The sequence below is a fragment of the Notamacropus eugenii genome, chromosome 2, assembly GCF_028372415.1.
Source record: "Notamacropus eugenii isolate mMacEug1 chromosome 2, mMacEug1.pri_v2, whole genome shotgun sequence".
In the NCBI taxonomy this organism is placed as follows: domain Eukaryota; kingdom Metazoa; phylum Chordata; class Mammalia; order Diprotodontia; family Macropodidae; genus Notamacropus; species Notamacropus eugenii.
The window spans coordinates 170,263,005-170,269,307 of NC_092873.1; the positions used below are offsets into that span (position 1 = coordinate 170,263,005).

General features: G+C 35.6%; 1 pseudogene; it reads left to right on the top strand.

Moving 5' to 3' along the window:
* The first annotated feature begins 2,409 nt into the window (after nucleotides 1–2,409).
* Nucleotides 2,410–3,263, top strand: LOC140522881 (ribose-phosphate pyrophosphokinase 2-like; annotated as a pseudogene).
* Nucleotides 3,264–6,303: the final 3,040 nt, after the last annotated feature.

Below are 6,303 nucleotides of genomic sequence, written 5' to 3' on the forward strand. Positions count from 1 at the left end.
CTTTAGTGTTTTGAAGCAACTAAGCCAAAGTATTTCCATAAGATGAGATATTGGTATTGCTTATTTGTTCCAATGTATTTTGTTTTCTTATGGTAATGGAACTAAACGGAACACCATTTTGGTGTCTTCCTTGTCAAGTTTATCATCACAAGATTTCAGAGTCACTCTGCAGTACTATTGCCCTTTTTCATAGGTTTATAAAAGCTGTTTTATCCTCTTGACTAGCTATTAATTCTACCACCAATTAGTGATATCATATTAGCCCAACAAGCCAATGTTTAAAGGTTCTTGCCACTCCTTCAAAACTAAAAGAAACAACGCAGGGGACATAGAAACTTGGGTATACAATTCTCTGTCAAGCCCTCATTGACTTGACAACTGCTTCCATTCCAACATAAACAATGGGTTAGTTTTCAGGAAGTTAGTTGTTATTAGTGGTAGTGGTGATAGGGGTGGTGATAGTGGTGGTGGAAGTACTCATAGGTGCATGGCATTTAGTGCTGGGATATATCTTTAAAAAATTGTGTAGTTTAAAAATGATAGAGTACAGGTTAAGACCTGAGTACTTACAATATTCCCATTCCTGTCACAGACAACTTTAAAATAATTCATCAGATCAAATTTTGGAGTGGCAGAGTCAAGAAATGGTCAGAGGGAGATATTTTTCCCAGCCTGAGACAAGAGATTCACAGGAGAGGTCTGTGATGCCAGTGTGAGCACAGACCTCGAACCTGGTATGGGTACCAGTGATAGGACTTGGTGGGCTTTGCTAGCATTGGGTGCAGCAGGTACTGATTGGTGACTCTCTTCCTCATAAACAGTGCTGAGCTGCAGTTCCAGGAAAGAGTGGGATCCTTGTGATTTTTCACATAGGAGCAATGTCTCTGATCACAACTCCAGGAATAAGAGAAGTGTTATCACTTTTAGTTGCAGTGGATCAACAGTTCTTTCTAGAAAAAGACTAGAGCGTAGACCCGGAGAGCAGTAACCATAACTGTCCCGGGATAGCACCCCCTTGAAAACAACAAAAACTTTCAGAATCCCCAAACTAGCTCTGAAAACAATAGCATAAAGAAGTCTGAAGCTTGAAACAGTGCTTTTACAACCCCAGGTTAACAGAACCCAATTTGAACATACTGTTCTAAGTGAAGAAATAGGTTGTGAAAATGAGCAAACAACAAAAATGAACATGACCATAAAAAGCTACTACTGTGGCATTCAAGACCCTGCCTAAGGGCTCTTCTGGTTCTTAGCTTTAGAGTGATTATCAATAGCAGCTGTTGCTGTTTTCCTTCCAGCCTGATGTCTTTCTTTTTCTTGGCATTAAAGGGGCCATGCCCTGGCTACCTCTTAAACAGTCCTATTCAATGAATGAGCATTGCCTCACTCTAAGTGAATACCTGCAAAGACCTTGGCCCCTTGGTCAAAGGGGCCACGGTCTCCTAGTGCATCGTGGTTCATCTCTAGTCATCCTGATTAATATCTGGTCACTAGATTCAGATGGCTCTGGAGGAGAAGTGAGGTTGGTGAGCCCATCCTCACTTAAAACAAAGTCAAGTGCAAGTTATTTCTCTGATGGCATGGTCTTCTTCAGCAATGAAGGGCAAACACGATAAACTAAGAAGACAAAATGAAAACAGCTGCAAGCTAAGTCTCCAACACTGATTGGAACCAAGAACAGCAAGAATTCTCATAATACTTAAATGAAGGGATGAGTAGTAGGGGAAAGATTGGGAAAAGAAATGAGAGTGATGTAAGAAAATATGAAAAGAGAATTAACAGCTTGGTAAGAGAGTGTAATAGTAACTTAAAAGGGAAGATTTTCCCCATTCGTTAATAGGCCCTTCTGACCTGCTTAAATTGTATGGAAGTCTAAGTTACATGTAGTATGAGAAGCTTGTTGAATGTAAGGAACAGGAAAGTTGGAGCAGAGGTGAGAGGAAGGCCCCCATGGGGGTAGGGGAGGCTTAGAAATGCCTTTGTTCCCTGCAGTGATAATGTGTATTGATATCTTTGCTACTGTGATGGATTTGACTTTCTGGTTTGGGGATATGACTTTCTGGTGTCTGAATAAATGTTTTTCTTCTGCCTTCTATATGGATCATCTATTATACTTTGTTATTCAGAGCTACACTGGCATATTCATAGTCACCACTGGGGCTGTGAATATTACCTTGGAGACACAAAGAGGAACAAGATAAAAATACCCAAGAAAATAACACCTTAGAGCTCCAATCCCATTCCCTGCAGGTCCAGTGGAGGGGAGTTGCTGGAGATGGGGCTGGGCCCATCTCTGCAGATTCCATTTACAGCTTCCTGCTCTAGTTCCAGCTGCTAGTATAAGCAGTACTTGCCATTGCCTCCATAGCCACCACTGTCCTCTCCTCTGCCCCCATCACTGCACCTGCCATGCTCAATATCATGCTGTTCAGTGGGTGCTTACACTAGGACCTTTCCCATAAAGTATTAGACAGACTGGGGCTGGAGCTAGACAAGGAGATCACGAATAAATTCAGTAACCAGGAGACCAGCATAGAAATTGGTGAAAGTGTGAGAGAAGATGTCTACATCATCCAAAGCGGCAGTGGGGAAATTAATGATAACTTGATGGAACTTCTCATTATGATCAACGCTTGCAAAATCACATCATCATCCAGGATGACTGCAATGATCCCTTGTTTTCCATCTGCCTGGAAAGATAAAAAAGACAAGAATCGTGCTCCATTTTCTGTAAAGCTTGTGGCCAAGATGATTTCAGGGGCTGAGACAGATCATACCACTACAATGGACCTCCATGCTTCTCAGATACATGAGGTGTTTATTTTTCCTTATTCAATATATTATTGTATACAGAACCTGCAGTCTTGCTATGGATTTGAAAAAAACACTGAAGGATGGAGGAATTGTATCTCCAGATGCTGATGAAACTAAAAGAATGACATCAATTGCTGACAAATTAAATGTGGAGTTTGCTTTGATTCACAAAGAAAGAAGGTAAACAAGATAGACAGCATGGTTTCGGTTTGTGACATGAAAGATCACGTATCATCTTTGCTGATGACATAGCTGATACATGTGGTATGATATGCCAAGTTGAAGATAAGTTACTTTCTTCTGGAGCCATCAAAATTTATGATATTCTAACTCATGAAATTTTCTCTGGACCAGTTATTTCCAGGATTAGTAATGCTGTTGTACATGCTTTGAGATTCTTTTTTTTTCCTCTCAAAGATGTGTTATTGTCTTTTCAACCTTATTCTTAACCTCCACCAACCCATTTTTAAATCAATTGGCTTGTATGGGAAATGTCTGCATTTTGTTTTGGTCTGGCAGATAACCTTCTCCTGGACTTTTGCATTACATTGGAGCTGCAGTTGTAAATGTGTAATTACATTTCAGTCACATGTGGTAGGATTTTATTTTATTTTATATATTGATTTTAATTTTATGTATCAAGTTTGTCAAAGGTAACCCTATGTTACCCTGTAACCAGGAGACCAGTGTCCCTGTAAATGTATTTCTCATATTTAATAAAAATGCCTATAGACATTTAGATAAAATCCCTGCCAAATAGATTTAAATCTTTTATTCAGAATAAACATTTTAGAGAATTGTACTATACCTTGAAAGTTGACTTTTTTTTTTGTTAGATGGAGTTCAGATTGATTTCTTGGACTTTATCTAGTTTAAAACAAAAGTTTTGATCAGCTTAATAATGGTCACTGGCCAATTTATTGATGGGAATTTGTAGATAAATCAGTTAAGGGCAATATAGTGTAAATGAATGTACTCTTATGTATCATATTTAAACTGACCATCATATTGCTGTACATTTCTGCTCATTGTTTCTGAAAAATATTTCTATGTTGGAAAGTCATAAATTATTTTTGGCATTAGAATTATTCAGAAATTTCTAGATATAATGTGTCAGACTTTAATCTGTATATTAACTAGTCTGACAAATTCTTACTATTGTAGTCCATTACAATTTGAAAAGGGAAATTTCACAAAATATACCAGCTCTTTAAAAAATCACACTCCATTCTGTCTCATAGTATTCTGCTATATGGAATTTAACTGCAAATTTTTTCTTTTCGTTTTTTGGAGCTAAGAAAAATTGACATTTAAATGATTGGACTCTGAATCATTGAGCTTCCAAATCCTTAAATATAGAGTAATGCACACTCACACTTGACTAAGGCAATAGTTAGGTATTAAGTCCATTAAACCTATTCGGTCTTTTAATTTTTCTCTTTGACATGAGTGAAGTTTGAAATTGCGAAGACTATTAAGTGTATCTTTATATAACGCCACTTTCTCGTTGTTAGTATACTTGTGTTATTTATAATCTAAAATAGTTAAAAGTCTCTATCAGTTTATTCATTAAATCATCCCTAAGTTAAATTACATACCTAGAAGGCAGTAATAAAGAAAATCTGAAAAAAGTATTTGCAGATAAATATTAAATGTTTGATTAGAATGATAATTGATTATTCCCAAGAGTATCAGTGAAGAACTCACTATAATATTTTGCTACATGAAAAATTACTGTTCATAGCTTTTTTTTTCTAATTCAGAAGTCAAAGGAAACTTGTTCTTAATAAAGTAGCACTCTCCTTCCCCCCTAAAAAAACATTATGTGGTCTTTGTTTCTTAATGCACTTTGGCTAGATAATAACTCTCTGTAATTCAAATAAAAAAAATTATGTACAGCTATGAAGAGCAGCCTTAATGGTAGGGAATGCCATTGTCCAACCTTTTAGTTGAAAGTAAACAACTTCATTATCCTTATTTTTAATTTTTTAAAAACAGCATTATTTAGGATTTTCTATTCCAGCACTGAAAGAATCTTGTTTCAGGTTAACAGGCCTAAAAAGAATAATTTATCTGACATTTCAGTTCCTGGCACAAGTTTTACTGCATCTTTTGATGTAGTAAAATAGCTTCCAAAAGATAATTCTAAAGTAAACTGGCAAAAAACACGCAACAACTACTATACAAAATATAGTTTACAGATTTGCATATATAGTTTACAGATTCATAAACGGATAGCTTGATAGCACTGGCTCCCTGATTTCTGAGTTCATCGAATATGTTTAAAGAAAGGAACAACATATTGGCTACTTATATAAAGTTCCCCAAAAGACTTAGTGTAGTTATTAATGTTCATATTATTGTAGTGTGGGGCAAATAGCATAGCTACCATTCAGAATACTTGAAACCAGCTGAAGTGAAAATGTCCAGAACTGATTTCATCTTCTAACACAAAACAGGATGAAATCTGCATAGTCCACCTGCTCTGATGAGAAATCATTGTTTTATCACTTATTGAACATTATTTTTGTTTTTCCCTATTTTGAAAACAAATTTATGATGTTAAACATGGTTGTGTTTATATATAGATAGATTTATATGTATATCTATATATATCTTTATAGATCTCTATCTATCTATCTATCTATCTATCTATCTATCTATCTATCTATCTATCTGTCTATCAATATGTAGAATCAGATACACGCGCAAGATCATATAGTCTGAAAAGGTTGCCCCAAAAGAGAATACTGATATTACTATGTTTTCTCTTTCCAGTGTGTTCATCTAAATTGACCTTAGTAAATGAAACTAGCCAAGGCTTTCAGTTATATCCAGTAACTTTTTAAGTAATATGACTAGGGAACCATGATGTTATTAAAGTTGCATGAGCCAAAACTTTGTCTTATTAATTAGTAAGTATTTATGCCATGTCCTTCCTTTATTAGCTATTTTTAATGTCCAAGAATTGTATTGTTTGTGGTGCTTGTGTCCATCAGGTCTTTGTTACAAAATGAATTTGCTATTATTTCCTTTAATATTTTACTCAAATATCTTCAGAAAATTTTAGTGCAAATTGCTCCTCTTATAAATAAATAACACCTTAAATACCAGAATTGGTCTAATGGTAAAGGAGACCCAAAAATTCTCTAAGGAAAAGACTATTTGAAAAGCAGAATAAGCCAAATGGGAGGAAAGGTACAGAAATCTCACTGAAGAAAATAACTCTCTAAAAATTAAAATTGGGGGAGGGAATATTGCAAGCAATTAGAAAGAAATAATTAAAGTATCAAAGAGTCACAGTCAGGAAAACATAAGACTTACCAGCTTCTACATTAAAGGATCAGAGGGACTGGAATAGGATATTTGAAGGGCAAAAGAGTGAGAATTACAACCAAGAATCAGCTACCCAAAAAAACTTCAGGTGAAAAATGGACATTCAATAAGATAGAGGACTTTCAAAAAGTTTTGATGAAAAGATCAGAGCTG